Genomic DNA, 20,638 nt, shown 5'->3' with positions numbered 1-20,638 from the left:
GGATGTTATATGTGAACCTTCTAGTAACCATAAATCAAAACCTGTAGTAGATACACAAAAAAATAATAAAGCCAAACATAATAGTAAGGAAAGTCATCATTCACAGGGAAAGAGAGCAAGAGAAGAAGGAATACAGAACTACAAAAACAACCAGAAAACAATAAACAAAATAGGAATGAGTACAGACCTATCAATAATCACTTTAAATGTAAATAACTAAATGCTCCAACCAAAACAAAACAAAAAACACCAGAGTGGCTGAATGAATAAATACTAAGACCCATCTCTATGCTGCTGATGAGACTGGCTAAATATTTATAAATTTTGTTTATTTTACCTAAGAATCAGCTCTGCAATTCATTGATCTTTCTTTCTTTTTTCCTTCCTTCCATCCTTCCTTCTCTTTGGGAGGAGGAGGAAAGGTGAGAGAGAAAGAGAGAGAGAGAGAATCTTAAGTAGGTTCCACACCCAGTATAGAGCCCATCATGGGGCTCAATCTCACAATCCCGAGTCTCATCAAGAAAAAGAGTATACCCAAATAAACAAAATTAGACATAAAGAGAAGTAGCAACCAACACTACAGAAACACAAAGGATTATACAAGACTACAAAAATTATATGCTAAAATGTTGGACAACTTAGAAGAAATGGATAAATTTCTAGAAATATACAATCTTCCAAAACGGAATCAGGAAGAAATAGAAAATCAGAACAGATCATTCACTAGGAACAAAATTGAATTGGTAATAAAAAAAAAAAAACTCCCATCAGATAAAAGCTCAAGGATAGACTCACAGATGAATTCTACAAAATATTTAAAGAAGAGTTAACACCAAGAGAAAGAAAGAAAGAAAGAAAGAAAGAAAGAAAGAAAGAAAGAAAGGAAGGAAGAGTGAGTTAATACCTATTTTACAAACTATTCCAAACAATAGAGAAAGGAAAGCTTCCAAAGACATTTTTCAAAATCAGCATTACCCTTGTACAAAACCAGATAGACACACACACACACAAAGAAAATTAAAAAAAGAAAAAGAAAAACTATAGGCCAATACCCCTAATGAACACAAATGCAAAACATCTCAATAAAATATTCCCGAACTGCATTAAACAATATATTGAAAGAATTATATAGTACAATCAACTGGGATATATTCCAGGATGCAAGGATGATTTCATATTCACAAATCAATCAATGTGATATATCACATTAACAAAAAGGCTAAAAATCATATATGATCATCTTGATAGATGCAAAAAAAGCATCTGATAAAATTTGACATCTGTTCTATAAATACTATCAACAAAGTGGAACATACCTCAATATATTAAAGGCCATATATGACAGCTACAGATCATACTCAATAGTGAAAAACTAAGAGCTTTTCCTCTAAGATAAAAAAGAAAAAAAAAAGACAAGAGTGTCCACTCATCCCTTTTGTCCTAGCCACACCAATTAAGAAATAAGAGGCATTCAAATTGTAAGAAAGAAGTTCAACTGTCTCTATTTGCAGATGACATGATATTATACATAGAAATCTCTAAAGACTCTACAAAAAAACCTATTAGGATAAATGATTTCAGTAAAGTTGCAGGATAAAAAAATTAATATACAGAAATCCACAATAGCAAATAGTTTCTGTCCATAAATAGCAAATTATCAGAAACGGAAATAAAGTAAAAAATTCCATTTACAATTGCACCAAGAATAAAATACCTAGTAATAAACTTAACCAAGGAGGTGAAATATTTGCACTCTGAAAACTATAAAACATTATGAAGGAAATTGAAGATAATACAAACAATTCGATATATATTCTATGCACGTGGATTCAAAGAATATTGTTAAAATGTCCATAATACCCAAAGCAATCTACAGATTCAATTTAATCCCTATCAAAATACCAACAGTATCTCTCACAGAACTAGAACAAATAATCCTATAATTTCTATGGAAACACAAAAGACCGTGAATAGCCAAAAGAATCTTGAGAAATAAAAAACAGTGGTATGAAATTACAATTCAAGATATGCTACAGAACTATAGTAATAAAAACTGTATAGTACGGATGCAAAAATAGGCACATTAGATCAATAGAATGGGAGACCAAATCCAGAAATAAATCCAAAATTACATGGTCAATTAATCTAGGACAAAGAGGCAAGAATATACAATGAGGAAAAGACGGTCTCTTCAATAAATGGTGTTGGGAAAACTAGGCAGCTACATGCAAATGAATGAAACTGGACTACTTTCTTACACCATATACAAAAATAAACTCAAAAATATTAAAAACTTGGGGCGCGTGAGTGGCTCAGCAGTTGAGCATCTGCCTTTGGCTCAGGGCATGATCCCATGATGGAGCCCCGCATCGGGCTTCCTGCATGGAGCCTACTTCTCCCTCTGCCTCTGTCTCTGCCTCTCTCTCTGTTTCTCATGAATAAATAAATAAAATATTTTAAAAATATTAGAAACATAAGCAGTAATCTTCCTGATATTGGCCTTAGCAACAGTTCCTAGATATGTTTCTTCAGGCATGGGAAATAAGCAAAAATAAGTTATAGGGTCTACAACAAAATAAAAAGCTTTTGCATAGTGAAGGAAATAATCAGCAAAGCAAAAAAGCAACCTACTGAATGGGAGAAGGTATTTGGAAATGACATATCCCATAAGGGGTTAGTATCCAAAATATATAAAGAACTAACTGATACAACTCAACACCAAAAATCCCAAGCAATTGATTTAAAAATGGGCAGAGGACCTGAATAGACATTTTCCCAAATACATACAGATGACAACATAAAAGATGCTGAACATCACTAATCATCAAGGAAGTATAAATCAAAACCAACATGAGATAATACCTTATACCTGTCAAAATGGCTAGTACAAAAAAGATGAGAAATAACAAGCGTTGGCAAGGACGTGAAGAAAAAGAAACCCTTACGCATTCCCTTACATGGGAATGTAAATTTGTACAGTCACTGTAGAAATAAGTGTGAAAGTTCCTCAAAAAATTAAAAATAGAAATGCCATATGATCCAATAATTCCACTACTGAGTATTTATCCAAAGAAAATGAAAACACTAATTTGAAGAGTACATGTAGCCCTGTTTATTACAGAATCATTTACAATAGCCAAAATATGGAAGAAACCTAAGTGTCCATTGATAAATGAAGAAGATGTAGTGTATATATACAACGGAATATTATTCAGCAATAAAGAATGAAATCTTGCCATTTATGACAACATAGATGGACCTAAATAGTATTATGCTAAGTAAACAAGTCCAACAAAGACAAATACCATGTGATTTCACTTGTATGTGGAATCTGAAAACCAAAACAAATGAGTAAAGAAAAAAAAAGCAGAAACAGACCCATTAATAAATAGAACAAAGTGATTGTTGCCAGAGGGGAGGGTGATGATGGGATGGGCATAAACAGTGAAGGGGAGTGGGAGGTACTGGCTTCCAATCATAGAATGAATTAGCCATGGGGAGAAAAAGCACAGCATAGGGAATATAGCCAATGGTATTATGATAGTTTTGTCTGGTGACAGATGGTAACTACCTTTGTAGTGAGCACAGCATAACATATAGAGTTGTTGAATCACCATATTGTAACACCTGAAACTAATGTAACATTGTGTCAACTATACTTCATTAAAATATTAATTAAAATAAAAAATAAATGGGCCATAAGAGAATCCAACCACAGCAAACTTAGTTCAGATCCACTGACCAAAATCATCACTTTCAAAGTAAGAATTCAAATATGTGTAGAACATTAGTATTTTGCAAAAGTTCAATTATTTTCACTGTGACTTCTATGAAATGCAAGCTTCAAATTATGTTACTTTGTTTTAAATTGGCCTTGTTTTGTTTTGCTTTTAAATTATGCAAAGCATGACACACACAATTTGAATACCTTCAGCATAAGAACCCATACTTTCAGATTCCTATGTATATTCTATTCACATGAAGAATTTTATTAAGTTATTTTTCCTTTTTTATGTTAACATTTATGTAATATCCTTATAGGACACATGAAAATAATTTATATTAATGTAATGCAAAATATAATAATCATATATTAAGAGTTGAGTGCTGTGGTAACTTACAGAATCAAAGCATAACAAAATTTACTCAGCATAAATTTAGTTAGGTGACATCAAAGTCAATTCAATTAGGTAAACTCTCCACATCATGCCTAAGAAATAATATAAAATGGAAATTTTAAGCTGTCATATTTATTAGATTCTTCATTGTGCCAGAGGGGAAGGGCTGGGAGGGAGAAGGAAAAATAAATTGAAAGATGCTAAATATTTTTATTAATATTTATTGCTCATATATATTTTATGTCACAAAGTATTTTAAATGTTATTATACAAGCTGTGGAAATGGAGGATAAATGCTTTCTGCTTTATAAGGAAGTTTTTCTGATATCGGAATCCCCAAATGAGGATACTACTAGGGAGTTGAACAGACTCAACATCAGTTTTTACAATACACATCAGGAGTTTCAGATTCAGATCTTCAGTAGTTTCTTTTTTCACTGTATTGTGCTTTGAATTGGGTTTGACTGGAGGTAAGGAAGTAGGAAGAATATCTTACAGAAAATTCTCTGTATAAACATAAATACATCTAAGGGAGATGCAAAGAAGATTTACGATTGCTACAGTTTATAATTTTACTCCCCCCTCCATTTCTTTCTCATGCACACACAAGAGTTATTTTCACCAGTGTTCAAAAGTCTACATGTCAGCCTTAAGACCACCTTCAACCTCTTCCCGTAATATTTTCCTCCATGCTCCACTATGATCAAGAAAAGCAGTCCTTCTTAATCTTGCTTTATGCTCCCCAAGTTTCACCTTTTGTTTTGCTTTTCACCACCAGTATTAACTTTGAACAGTCTATGAACATTTTGTGTTTCAAAGCTCTCTCAGATCTGAGCTCACACCTCCAACCTGATGTTGACTGAAGCAAAAAGAGAACAGCCTCCACCCCTGATCAGCTTGGGGGGAAAAGAATAAACACTGTCCTACAAGAGAAAAGTTCTAAATTCTAGTCTCATTCATCTCTATTTTATTTACAAGATCTCAGGCAAGTCATTCCACTACTAAATACCTTGGTCTTGCCAACAGTAATTTCTATCAAACAGAATGGTTTAAGGATTAAACACCTACTTGCAATAACTTATTTCTAATATCTTTTAATGCATAACAAAATTTTGACCCTTTTCTAAAAATTCTAACTTCCCTTGGCTATGATATTTTCTCCAATAGAATTGGTATTCTTTCATTATAAAGTTATGAGTGATTTTCTTTGAATGGTTAATACCTACTAGTTGGCAATTCCTACATTTTCCACTTATATTACTGAATGAGAAAATAAACTAATGAAGATGTGTGACAACAATGTTCCAACATTAAACAAGCTATACAAATGCAAAGTTTGTGGTTTTCTCATTCATTCATTAAATAAAGAATTCTGGAGGGTTTGTTCTATGCCAGGCACTGTGCTAGACAAAGTACAACTCTTAATACAACAGAGCTTTTACTGAATACCCACCAAAGACTACTATAACTGGATAGTCAAGCATGAAAGGAGAGTAAAATATCAGAGTAGTTAGGAACAATTTTACTTTTTGGGGGGTTGTATTTCTAATCAGACTTCTCATAAAGTCATTCTAAATTTAATATTTAAAGACTATTTAATACAATTTAATATTTAATGTATCATATCAAGCATCTTCCTTGACCACATTGGTATAAAACTAGAAATAAATTACAATAAGAAAACTAGAAAAACCATACAAAGATGGATAAACAACATGACACTGAAAAACCAATAGATCAAAGAAATCAAAAGTGAAATAAAAAAATACCTAGAGACAAATGAAAACAGAAATAGGACATACCAAAACCTATGGGATGCAGCAAAAGTGGTTCTAAGATGGAAGTTCAAAGCGATACAGGCCTACCTCAAGAAATAAGAAAATCTTAAATGATCTAACTTTAGATCTGAAGAAACTAGAAAAAGAAGAATAATTAAAACCCAAAGTTAATAGAAAAAAAGGAAATAATAAGATCCAGGGAGAAATAAATGAAATGGAGTCTAAAAAATAATAGAAAAAAAATCAATGAAACTAAGGCTGATTCTTTAAGCAGATAAACAAAATAAATAAACCTTTAGCTAGACTAACAAAAAAGAGGGCTCAAAGAAAATCAGAAATTAAAGTGAAAAATTAGATCTGATACCACAGAAATGCAAAGGATCATAAGAGACTCTTATGAACAAATTGAACAACATACAGGAAATGGATAAATCCCTAGAAACATACAATCTTCCAAGACAGAATCAGGTAGCAGTATAAAAGCTAAATAGACTGATTCAAGGAGGATTCAAGCAGTAATAAAAAACCTCTCAACAAACAAAAGACTAGGACTAGATGGCTTCACTGGTAATGCTTCCAAATATTCAAATATTCAAAGAAAATTGAATCCTTCTCAACTCTTCCAAAAATTGAAGTGGAAGGAATGTTTCTAAATCTATTTTAGGAGGTCAACATTACCTTGATTCTGAAACCAAACAAGACCACCACACACACACGACACAGGATGATGAAATGGATTAAAAAAAAACAAGACTTATCTATATGCTGCTTATAAGAGACTCACTTTGTATCTAAAGATATATGCAGATTGAAAGTGAGGGGATGGGAAAAAAAAGAGGAAAATAAGGGGATGGAAAAACATTTATTATGCAAATGGATGCATACTTATATCAGACAAAATCAACTTTAAAACAAAGACTATAACAAGAGAAAGAAGGACACTATAATCATTAAGAGTACAATCCAATAAGACATAACAATTGTAAATATTTATGCATCCAACACGGGAGTGCTCAAATACATAAAACATTAATAACAAATACAAAGGAACTAATTGATAGTAATACAATAATAGTAGGGGACTTTAACACCCCACTTACATCAATGGACAGGTTATCTAAACAGAAAAATCAAAAAGGAAACTGTGGCTTTGTAGGACATATTGGACAAGATAGATTTAATAGAGATATTAAAAACATTCCATCCTAAAACAGCAGAATACACATTCTTTTTGAGTGCACTTGGAATATTCTCCAGAAAAGATCACATGTAAAGTTACAAAATAAGTTTTAACAATTGAAAAAAACAATAAAGTTATACCTTGAATCTTTTCTGACTCCAATACAATGAAACTAGAAATCACTCACAAAAAAAAAATCTAGAAAGAGCATAAATACATAGAGGTTAAATAACATGCTACTCAATAATGGATGGGTCATCCAAGAAATTTAAGAAGAAATTAAAACATATATGGAGACAAATAAAAATACATGATCCAAATCTTTGGGATGCAGCAAAAAGTGGTTGTAAGAGGACAGCTTATAGCAATACAAGCCTACCTCATGAAGAAAAATCTCAAATAAACAACCTAACTTCACACATAAAGGAGCCAGAAAGAAAATAACAAAACCCCAAATCCAGCAGAAAGAAGGGCATAAGATTAGAGCAGAAACAAATAAAATGGAGACTAAAGAATGATAATAATAATAATAATAATAATAAAAAATAATAGAAGAGCTCAATGAAACCAGAGTTGGTTCTTTGAAAAGATCAACAAAATTGATAAAACTGGCCAGATTTATTTAAAAAAAAGGACTCAAAATCAGAAATGAAAGAAAAGAAATATCAACTGATGCCATAGAAACTTAAAAAATTTTATACAAATATGAAAAATTATGCCAACAAACTGGACAACCTAGAAGAAATGGATAAATTCCGAGAAACATACACCCTATCAAAACTGAAGCAGGAAAAAAATAGAAAATTTGAAGAGAATGATTATCAGCAATGAAAACTGAAATGAAATCAGTAATAAAAAAAAAAAAAAACTCCCTACAAACGAAAGTCCAGATCAGACAGCTTCATAGGTGAATTCTACTAAACATTTAAATAAGCATTAATACCTATTCTTCTCAAACTTCTGCAAAAAATAGATGAGGAAGGAAAACTTGCAAATTCATTCTATAAGGCCATCATTAACCTGATTCCAAAACCAGATAAAGACACAACAAAAAATGTGAACTATAAGCCAATGCCTCTGATGAACCTAGATGCAAATTCCTCAACCAAATACTAGCATACCGACTCCAACAATATATTTAAAAAATCATTCACCACATTTAAGTGGGATTTATTCCTGGGATGCAAGGGTGGCTCCATATTTGCAAGTCAAATCAATATGACATATCACATCAATAACAGAAAAGATACAAACCATTATGATTATTTAAATAGATGCAGAGAAAACATCTGACAAAGTACAACGTCCATTTATGATAAAAACTCTTAACAAGATAGGTTTAGAGGGAACATATCACAACATAATAAAGGCCTTAGATGAAAAACCCACAACTGCTATCATATTCATCAGGGGAAAAGCTCAGCTCCCCACCCCCCCAAAGCAAGGAAGGCAGATATCCACTCTTCCCACTTTTATTCAGCATAGTATTGAAGTCCTAGCCCATCAGTCAGACAACAAAAAGAAATAAAAAGCATTCAAATTGGCAAGGAAGAAGTAAAACTTGCATATTTGCAGATGACATGATACTACATATAGAAAACTCTGAAGACTGTACCAAAAAACTATAGAACAGATAAATGAATTCAGTAAAGTCACAGAATACACAATGTACAGGAATCCATTGCATATCTATACTAACAATGAAGCAGCAGAAAGAAGAAAATCCCATTTACAATTGCAGCCAAAAGTATCTAGGAATAAACAAAAGAAGGGAAAGACCTGTACTCTGAAAGCTAAAAAATATTGATGAAAGGAATTGAAGATAATACAAACACGTGGAAAGACATTCCATACTCACGGCTTGGAAAAATTAATATTGTTAAAATATCTATAGTACCCAAAGCAATCTACACATTTAATGCAATCCCTATCAAAGTAACAACAGCATTAAAAAAAAAAAAAAACTAACAGCAATCCTAAAATTTGTTAGGATTTTAGGAAAAGATCCTGAATAGCCAAATCAATCCTGAAAAAGAGAAATGAAATTGGAAGTATCACATTTCCAGACTTCAAGTTATATTACAAACCTGTAGCAATCAAAATAGTATGTTACTGGCACAAAAGTAGACACATGGATCACTAGAACAGAACAGAAGTCAAGAAATCAACCCACAATTATAGTGTCAATTAATCTTCAAGAAAGGAGTCAAGAATATGCAACGGGAAAAAGTCCCTGGCAATAATTTCTCTGACATTGGTCAGAGCAACATCTTTCTAGATCTGTCTCCTGAGGCAAAGGAAACAAAAGGAAAAATAAACTTTTGGGACTACATCAAAATAAAAAGCTTCTACACAACAAAGGAAACAACCAACAAAACTAAAAGGCAATCTACAGAATGGGAAAAGGTATTTGCAAATGACATATCAGATAAGTTAGTATAGACTGGTTAGTATCCAAAATCTATAAAGAACTTATTCAACTCAACACCAAAACCCCCAAATAATCCAATTTTTAAAAATGGGCAGAAGATATGAACAATTCTCCCAAGAAGACATCCAGATGACCAACAGACACATGTAAAGATGCTTAACATCACTAGTCATCAGGAAAATGCAAATCAAAACTACAATGAGATATCACCTCACACCTGTCAGAATGGCTAAAATACAAAATTTAAGAAACAAGTGTTGGCAAGAAGGAACTCTTGTGAATTATTGGTGGGAATGCACACTGATGCAACCACTGTAGAAGACAGTATGGAGGCTTCTCAAAAAGTTAAAAATAGAACTATCTTATGATCCAGTAATCACACTACTGGGTATTTATTTACCCAAGAACATGGAAACACTGACTGAAAATGATACATGCACCCCCATGTTTATTATATCTGTATTTATAATAACCAAGTTATGGTAGCGTCTGTGTCCATTGATAGATGAATGGATAAAGATGTGATATAGATATATAATAAAAGATGTGATATATATAATAAAAACATAATATATAATATATATAATATTTTTTAGCCATAAAAATAATGAAATCTTGCCATTTGCAACAACATGGATGGATTTAGACAGTATAATGCTAAGTGAAATAAACCACTCAGAGAAAGACAAATACCATATGATTTTATTCCTATTTGGAATTTAAGAAACAAAATCAACAACAACAACAACAACAAAAGAGACAAGCCCAAAACAGACTCAACTATAGAGAACAAACATAGTTAGCAATGGGGGAAGTAGGGGGTGGGATGGGTGAATTAGAGGAAGAGATTTAAGAGTACACCTACCTTGATGAGTATTGAGTAATATATCGAATTGTTTAGTTACTGTATTTTACACCTGAAACTAATTTAACACAGTATAATTGTTAATTACAGTGGAATTAAAATTTTTAAAAAAAGGAAGACCAAAGCTGCAAGTATCACATTCCCTGATTTCAAATTAACTAAAAGCTATAGTGAACAAAACAGTATGGTATTAGGACATAAACAGACAAAGAGATCAGAACAGAATTGAGAGCCTAGAATAAGCCCATACATATGGTAAATTAATTTACGATGAAGTAGCCAAGAACATACTATGAAGCAAGGACAGTCTCTCAGAAAAATAGTAGGGAAAACTGGTGAGCCACTTGCAAAAGAATGAAATCAGACCACTATCTTCTACAGAAAAATTAACTCAAAATGGATTAAAGACTTGAATGTAAGACCCCAAAACATTAAATCTCTAGAAGAACACATAAGCAGTAAAATTTGACTTAAATAAGACTAAAATCAGTCTTAAAGTGATTTTTTTTTAAATCTGACTTTAAAGGCAAGAGAAATGGAAGCAAAAATAAATGTAAGTGACCATATCAAACTAAAAAGAACACAACAAAGGAAACTGTCATTAAAATGAATAGGTGATCTACTGAATGGGAGAAAATATTCACAAATCATTTATCAAAGGGTTTAATATCCAAGACATAAAGAACTTATACAACTCAATTTTTAAAAATGGAAATAGGATCCAAATAGCCTTTTTTTTTTTTTTTAAGATTTTATTTATCCATGAGTGATACAGAGAGAGAGGCAGAGACAAAAGCAGAGGGAGAAGCAGGCTTCCTGCAGGGAACCTGGTGTGGGACTTGATCCCAGGACCCCAGGACCACTCCCTGAGCCGAAGGCAGACACTCAACCACTGAGCCACCCAGGCATCCCACCGTATTTTTTTTTTCCTAAAGAAGACATTCAGATGGCCAACAGGCATATGAAAAGATGTTCAACATCACTAATTAGGGAAATGCAAATCAAAACTACAATAAGGTGAGGGGAGGGGCAAGATGGTGGAAGAGTAGGGTCCCCAAATCACCTGTCTCCACCAATTACCTAGAAAACCTTCAAATTACCCTGAAAATCTACGAATTCGGCCTGAGAATTAAAGAGAGAACACCTGGAATGCTCCAGTGAGAAGAGTTCGCGCTTCTATCCAGGTAGGAAGACGAGGAAAAAGAAATAAAGAAACAAAGGCCTCCAAGGGGGAGGGGCCCGCGAGGAGCCGGGCGAGGCCGGGGCGTGTCCCCAGGACAGGAGAGCCCCGCCCCGGAGGAGCAGGAGCTGCACCGACCTTCCCGGGCGGAAAGGGGCTCGCAGGGAGGTGGAGCAGGACCCAGGAGGGCGGGGATGCCCTCGGGCTCCCGGGGACAGTAACAGACACCTGCGCCCCGGGAGAGTGCGCCGAGCTCCCTAAGGGCTGCAGCGCGCTCGGCGGGACCCGGAGCAGCTCGGGGGGGCTCGGGGGCGGCTCCGCGGAGGGGGCTGCGGGACGGGAGCAGCTCGGGGGGCTCGGGGGCGGCTCCGCGGAGGGGGCTGCGCGGCCCGGGAGCGCGAATCCACCAGCGCAGGCTCCGGAGCACAGGGCGCCGGGACACAGCCCAGGATCCCGGCCTCCCCCGGGACAGGCAGAGGCCGGGAGGGCCCAGGACAGCGAGGACGCTCCTGCCCGAGCTGAGCAGATCAGCGGCCCCGCCCCGGAGCCTCCAGGCCCTGCAGACGGAGAGCTCCGGAGTTCCTGCGGGGGCTGAACCCAGGGCTCCAGAGCTGGCCCCGCCACTGGGGCTGTTGCTCCTGGGGCCTCACGGGGTAAACAACCCCCACTGAGCCCTGCACCAGGCAGGGGCACAGCAGCTCCCCCAAGTGCTAACACCTGAAAATCAGCACAACAGGCCCCTCCCCCAGAAGACCAGCTAGACTGACTGACAACTTCCAGGGGAAGCCAAGGGACTTAAAGTACACAGAATCAGAAGATACTCCCCCGTGGTTCTTTTTTTTTTTTTTTTTTTTTTTGCTTTTTGATTTGTTTCCTTCCCCCACCCCCCTTTTTTCTCCTTTCTTTCTTTTTCTTTCTCTTTTTCTTCTTTTTTTTCGTTTTTTTTCTTCCTTTTTTTTCTCTTTCTCTTTTCTTTCCTTCTTTCTCTCCTCTCTTTTTCTCCTTTTCCCAAAACAACTTGCTTTAGGCCACTCTGCACTGAGCAAAATGACTAGAAGGAAAACCTCACCTCAAAAGAAAGAATCAGAAACAGTCCTCTCTCCCACAGAGTTACAAAATCTGGATTACAATTCAATGTCAGAAAGCCAATTCAGAAGCACTATTATACAGCTACTGGTGGCTCTAGAAAAAAGCATAAAGGACTCAAGAGACTTCATGACTGCAGAATTTAGAGCTAATCAGGCAGAAATTAAAAATCAATTGAATGAGATGCAATCCAAACTAGAAGTCCTAACGACGAGGGTTAACGAGGTGGAAGAACGAGTGAGTGACATAGAAGACAAGTTGATAGCAAAGAAGGAAACTGAGGAAAAAAGAGACAAACAATTAAAAGACCATGAAGATAGATTAAGGGAAATAAACAACAGCCTGAGGAAGAAAAACCTACATTTAATTGGTGTTCCCGAGGGTGCCGAAAGGGACAGAGGGCCAGAATATGTATTTGAACAAATTCTAGCTGAAAACTTTCCTAATCTGGGAAGGGAAACAGGCATTCAGATCCAGGAAATAGAGAGAAACCCCCCCTAAAATCAATAAAAACCATTCAACAGCTCGACATTTAATAGTGAAGCTTGCAAATTCCAAAGATAAAGAGAAGATCCTTAAAGCAGCAAGAGACAGGAAATCCCTGACTTTTATGGGGAGGAGTATTAGGGTAACAGCAGACCTCTCCACAGAGACCTGGCAGGCCAGAAAGGGCTGGCAGGATATATTCAGGGTCCTAAATGAGAAGAACATGCAACCAAGAATACTTTATCCAGCAAGGCTCTCATTCAAAATGGAAGGAGAGATAAAGAGCTTCCAAGACAGGCAGCAACTAAAAGAATATGTGACCTCCAAACCAGCTCTGCAAGAAATTTTAAGGGGGACTCTTAAAATTCCCCTTTAAGAAGAAGTTCAGTGGAACATTCCACAAAAACAAGGACTGAATAGTTATCATGATGACACTAAATTCATATCTCTCAATAGTAACTCTGAATGTGAACGGGCTTAATGACCCCATCAAAAGGCGCAGGGTTTCAGACTGGATAAAAAAGCAGGACCCATCTATTTGCTGTCTACAAGAGACTCATTTTAGACAGAAGGACACCTACAGCCTGAAAATAAAAGGTTGCAGAACCATTTACCATTCGAATGGTCCTCAAAAGAAAGCAGGGGTAGCCATCCTTATATCAGATAAACTAAAATTTACCCCAAAGACTGTAGTGAGAGATGAAGAGGGACACTATATCATACTTAAAGGATATATTCAACAAGAGGACTTAACAATCCTCAATATATATGCCCCGAATGTGGGAGCTGCCTAATACATCAATCAATTACTAACCAAAGTTAGGACATTCTTAGATAATAATACACTTATACTTGGTGACTTCAATCTAGCTCTTTCTATACTCGATAGGTCTTCTAAGCACAACATCTCCAAAGAAACGAGAGCTTTAAATGATACACTGGACCAGATGGATTTCACAGATATCTACAGAACTTTACATCCAAACTCAACTGAATACACATTCTTCTCAAGTGCACATGGAAGTTTCTCCAGAATAGACCACATATTGGGTCACAAATCGGGTATGAACCGATACCAAAAGATTGGGATCGTCCCCTGCATATTCTCAGACCATAATGCCTTGAAATTAGAACTAAATCACAACAAGAAATTTGGAAGGACCTCAAACACGTGGAGGTTAAGGCCCATCCTGCTAAAAGATGAAAGGGTCAACCAGGAAATTAAGGAAGAATTAAAAAGATTCATGGAAACTAATGAGAATGAAGATACAACCATCCAAAATCTTTGGGATGCAGCAAAAGCAGTCCTAAGGGGGAAATACATCGCAATACAAGCATCCATTCAAAAACTGGAAAGAACTCAAATACAAAAGCTAACCTTACACATAAAGGAGCTAGAGAAAAAACAGCAAATAGATCCTACACCCAAGAGAAGAAGGGAGTTAATAAAGATTCGAGCAGAACTCAACGAAATCGAGACCAGAAGAACTGTGGAACAGATCAACAGAACCAGGAGTTGGTTCTTTGAAAGAATTAATAAGATAGATAAACCATTAGCCAGCCTTATTAAAAAGAAGAGAGAGAAGACTCAATAAACTCATGAATGAGAAAGGAGAGATCACTACCAACACCAAGGAAATACAAACGATTTTAAAAACATATTATGAACAGCTATACGCCAATAAATTAGGCAATCTGGGAGAAATGGACGCATTCCTGGAAAGCCACAAACTACCAAAACTGGAACAGGAAGAAATAGAAAACCTTAACAGGCCAATAACCAGGGAGGAAAATGAAGCAGTCATCAAAAACCTCCCAAGACACAATAGTCCAGGGCCAGATGGCTTCCCAGGGGAATTTTATCAAACGTTTAAAGAAGAAACCATACCTATTCTCCTAAAGCTGTTTGGAAAGATAGAAAGAGATGGAGTACTTCCAAATTTGTTCTATGAGGCCAGCATCACCTTAATTCCAAAACCAGACAAAGACCCCACCAAAAAGAATTACAGACCAATATCCCTGATGAACATGGATGCAAAAATTCTCAACAAGATACTGGCCTATAGGATCCAACAATACATTAAGAAAATTATTCACCATGACCAAGTAGGATTTATCCCTGGGACACAAGGCTGGTTCAACACCCGTAAAACAATCAATGTGATTCATCATATCAGCAAGAGAAAAACCAAGAACCATATGATCCTCTCATTGGATGCAGAGAAAGCATTTGACAAAATACAGCATCCATTTCTGATCAAAACTCTTCAGAGTGTAGGGATAGAGGGAACATTCCTCAACATCTTTTTTTTTTTTTTTTTTTTTTTTTTTTATTCCTCAACATCTTAAAAGCCATCTATGAAAAGCCCACAGCAAATATCATTCTCAATGGGGAAGCACTGGGAGCCTTTCCCCTAAGATCAGGAACAAGACAGGGATGTCCACTCTCACCACTGCTGTTCAACATAGTACTGGAAGTCCTAGCCTCAGCAATCAGACAACAAAAAGACATTAAAGGCATTCGAATTGGCAAAGAAGAAGTCAAACTCTCCCTCTTCGCCGATGACATGATACTCTACATAGAAAACCCAAAAGCCTCCGCCCCAAGATTGCTAGAACTCATACAGCAATTCGGTAGTGTGGCAGGATACAAAATCAATGCCCAGAAATCAGTGGCATTTCTTTACACTAACAATGAGACTGAAGAAAGAGAAATTAAGGAGTCAATCCCATTTACAATTGCACCCAAAAGCATAAGATACCTAGGAATAAACCTAACCAAAGATGTAAAGGATCTATACCCTCAAAACTATAGAACACTTCTGAAAGAAATTGAGGAAGACACAAAGAGATGGAAAAATACTCCATGCTCATGGATTGGCAGAATTAATATTGTGAAAATGTCAGTGTTACCCAGGGTAATATACACATTTAATGCAATCCCTATCAAAATACCATGGACTTTCTTCAGAGAGTTAGAACAAATTATTTTAAGATTTGTGTGGAATCAGAAAAGACCCCGAATAGCCAGGGGAATTTTAAAAAAGAAAACCATATCTGGGGGCATCACAATGCCGGATTTCAGGTTGTACTACAAAGCTGTAGTCATCAAGACAGTGTGGTACTGGCACAAAAACAGACACATAGATCAGTGGAACAGAATAGAGAATCCAGAAGTGGACCCTGAACTTTATGGTCAACTAATATTCGATAAAGGAGGAAAGACTATCCATTGGAAGAAAGACAGTCTCTTCAATAAATTTGCTGGGAAAATTGGACATCCACATGCAGAAGAATGAAACTAGACCACTCTCTTTCACCATATACAAAGATAAACTCAAAATGGATGAAAGATCTAAATGTGAGACCAGATTCCATCAAAATCCTAGAGAAGAACACAAGCAACACCCTTTTTGAACTTGGCCATAGTAACTTCTTGCAAGATACATCCACGAAGGCAAAAGAAACAAAAGCAAAAATGAACTATTGGGAGTTCATCAAGATAAGAAGCTTTTGCACAGCAAAGGATACAGTCAACAAAACTAAAAGACAACCTACAGAATGGGAGAAGATATTTGCAAATGATGTATCAGATAAAGGGCTAGTTTCCAAGATCTATAAAGAACTTATTAAACTCAACACCAAAGAAACAAACAATCCAATCATGAAATGGGCAAAAGACATGAACAGAAATCTCACAGAGGAAGACATAGACATGGCCAACATGCATATGAGAAAATGCTCTGCATCACTTGCCATCAGGGAAATACAAATCAAAACCACAATGAGATACCACCTCACACCAGCGAGAATGGGGCAAATTAACAAGGCAGGAAACAATAAATGTTGGAGAGGATGCGGAGAAAAGGGAACCCTCTTACACTGTTGGTGGGAATGTGAACTGGTGCAGCCACTCTGGAAAACTGTGTGGAGGTTCCTCAAAGAGTTAAAAATAGACCTGCCCTACAACCCAGCAATTGCACTGTTGGGGATTTACCCCAAAGATACAAATGCAATGAAACGCCGGGATACCTGCACCCCGATGTTTATAGCAGCAATGGCCACGATAGCCAAACTGTGGAAGGAGCCTCGGTGTCCATCGAAAGATGAATGGATAAAGAAGATGTGGTTTATGTATACAATGGAATATTACTCAGCTATTAGAAATGACAAATACCCACCATTTGCTTCAACGTGGATGGAACTGGAGGGTATTATGCTGAGTGAAGTAAGTCAGTCGGAGAAGGACAAACATTATATGTTCTCATTCATTTGGGGAATATAAATAATAGTGAAAGGGAATATAAGGGAAGGGAGAAGAAATGTATGGGAAATATCATAAAGGGAGACAGAACGTAAAGACTGCTAACTCTGGGAAACGAACTAGGGGTGGTAGAAGGGGAGAAGGGCGGGGGGTGGGAGTGAATGGGTGACAGGCACTGGGGGTTATTCTGTATGTTAGTAAATTGAACACCAATAAAAAATAAATTAAAAAAACTACAATAAGGTGACTTCATATATATTAGAAGGGCTAAGGTAAGAAATCGTAAGTGTTAGAGAGGATATAAAGACAAAGGAACCCTTGTCCACTCTTGGTGAGATTGGAAATTGGTACAGTCACTATGGAAAATAGTATGGAAGTTTGTCAAAAAAAAAATAACTACCATTTGATATAGCTACTCCATTATTGGGTATTTATCTGAAAATACAAAAATACTAACTCAAAATGATATGTGCATACCAATGTTCATTGAAGCATTATTTACAATAGCCAATGTGTCAAAAAAAAAAACACTAAATATCCAATCAAGGAATGAATGGATAAAGATCTGGCATATATACAAAATGGAGTACTTACCCAGCCATAAAGAAGAATGAAATCTCACCATTTACAACAACATGGACGGACCCTGAGAGCATTATGCTAAGTAAAATAATTCAGAAGGAGAAAGATAAGTCCTGTATGATTTCACTCATATAGGGAATCTAAAAACAAAATAAATGAACAAACAAAATAGTACAAAAACAAACTCAGAGATACAAAGAACAGATTGGTAGTTGCCAGAGGGAAGCGAGTTGGGTGGGTGAAAGGTGTCAACTGTAGGGAGATGGATGGTAACTAGGCTTTTGGGAGTGATCACTTTGCAGTGAATACAGATGCTGAATTAAAATGCTCTACATCTGAAACATATAAAAAAAATCGTACTTAATACTGGGTCTTGTTCTGAAGGGTATACCAAATTGATTTAAATATCACTGCTGCCCTCAAGGAGCTTAAATTTAGTTAAAGTGGTGAGACATGAGTGCAAATATTCAGTCATAATGGGGAAAGCATACAGGGAAGGAATTAATTTATGTACTGCCAAATATTTAGAGAGAAATTGCTGTTATTGTAAATGGAGCATGATGACAGCCCCACAAGGTGTTAAATTGCCTATAGAGCCTTGAAATAATTAACAAAATATCTCCAGTGGAAAATCAGTCATTTCCTAGTTATTACTCAAGCCTTCCCCACTTAGATTCTGTGCATAATTTCAGATTCTTTTGTGTAGTAACAATGATTCATCTTGTATTTTATGTAGTCTTTTTCTGGAATCATTGTTTGTATCTCTAAATACAGTCCACACAGGCTCAGATTTTCAATGCAATATTAATGTTGCATGTGCATAGAAATGTTCTCATTTACCTGTCTTTGCTGTTCTTATTCTAGTACTTTAAAAGCATTTGCAGCTGAGTCGTTTGTTTCTCTCTTAGTGTGAGATGGGCTTATAGCTCACATATAGTGGAGGCGTAATAGCTAAACAGTTTTTATTTTAGCCTGGAGGATCATAGATCTGCCCCCTGGGATTTATGCCTTCATTTCAAACCCCAAGCTAGGAAAAATGTATTGTCAGACTTGCTTTACCATTCTTTCAAATGAAAGTTTAATCAACTTGACATTTACAGTAAGGAACGTCTTGGTGACAGCATTTATGGAGCATACAGAAATCTCTATCTAAAAGTAAATATGAAAATGTGGTATAAAGGAGGATGGTTGAGTGTCAAATCAAGACTCCAAGTCGAAAAACAGTCTTCCAGTGCTGAGATACAGCTGAGAAGATGCCTCATGTTTTAGAGGCTATGCTTTTTCTTTCAACATTTATAGGTTTTATGAGAAAAAGAATTCCTTAGTCAAATAAGTTTGGGAACCACCTGGGTCAAATAAAGGGAAAAAAAATTCAGAATTTCTCAGAACTTGTAGTATGTGAATATACTTAACTGTAGACTTAAAATGGTTAGAATGGGTAAATTTTATGTTTTTTTAACCACAATTAAGAAACCATGTGATTTTTCAACATAGTACTTTATTAAACCACCTAAATGTAAAGATAAAAATGAAATTGCTTGAATATTTAAGGTTATTTCTCTCTTTAGGAAAAATATTACTGATAAATCTGTTCACTAGAATGGAAATTTAAAGGTTTCAAGACAGTCTTTTTAATTAAGATAGCAACAGAATATTTGGGGTTCTTTTGAAACTTTTTACAATTGTGTGACTTTCATAAATAAACGGCATTTTGAATTTTCCAAAATTTCCCTGTGTATATTTATATAAATATATATAATATACAATCATTATAGAACCAAAATGCAATCACTAAGAACTTACATATTTCTAAATTAACCTTTATTATCATGAGTTGAGAAATTTATTCCTAAATTTTAAACTTTGGGACTCTAAACTTATTGCTATTGTAATTTTCTGTACATTTCAGGCTAGTCTTACAGAGGCATTTATCATTTTTAAGGAAGAGAATGTACCTTGGAATGGGGAAAATAGGTTTCTGTACTTCTTCCTTAGCTCTGTCCTAGAACACTGTTTGGGTTTTCTGTTCTGTAGGTGTAGGATTTATTAAAAGCACAATTCCTTTGGGAATTTGAAGGAATGTGTGAAGGAAATACAGATCCCACACAGTACTTAATAATCATACTTAGCTGAACTAGAAAAATTACATATAGCAACACAAAACCGCTTCTCAGATCTAGAGCATTTGCTGCCCACTCCCCTCTTATGCAACACTGGGCAGGTGCTCCCAGGAAATAGGTATGGGGCTTACAATTAATATATAAGAAAAGTATTGATATTCCTGCCACATAACCAAATCCACCTTTTGTGAAATAAGACTTTACTCACAGTGTACAAATGGAGTGGTAAATGCCCTCAGCAAGGTGGTAATTGAGGAGGCAGCTGTAGGAATTCCAGGTGGGAATTAGAGTGTACTTGCCTGTTGTCTTCATTATAGTCCCAGAACAGAGTTTTAGGAACTATGTGCGGTGATTAAAGAAGGAAGTCTGGGAAACTGTTATGGGGTCAGTATTTGAGGGACAAGAATGGGATTCTAAGGCAAGATGAGCCCTGGACAACAGAAAGGCCCAATTTAAGGGAATTAGCATCATCCTTGGAGAGAACAAAAATGTCTCTCTTCATGAAAGATCTCTCATGAGCTCCAAGGTAATTAGAAGTTTCCACAGCA

This window comes from Canis lupus, chromosome 12 (assembly GCF_011100685.1).
Source record: "Canis lupus familiaris isolate Mischka breed German Shepherd chromosome 12, alternate assembly UU_Cfam_GSD_1.0, whole genome shotgun sequence".
Classification (NCBI taxonomy): domain Eukaryota; kingdom Metazoa; phylum Chordata; class Mammalia; order Carnivora; family Canidae; genus Canis; species Canis lupus.
The sequence above is the reverse complement of the archived record's forward strand: the minus strand, read 5'-3'. Positions refer to the sequence as shown.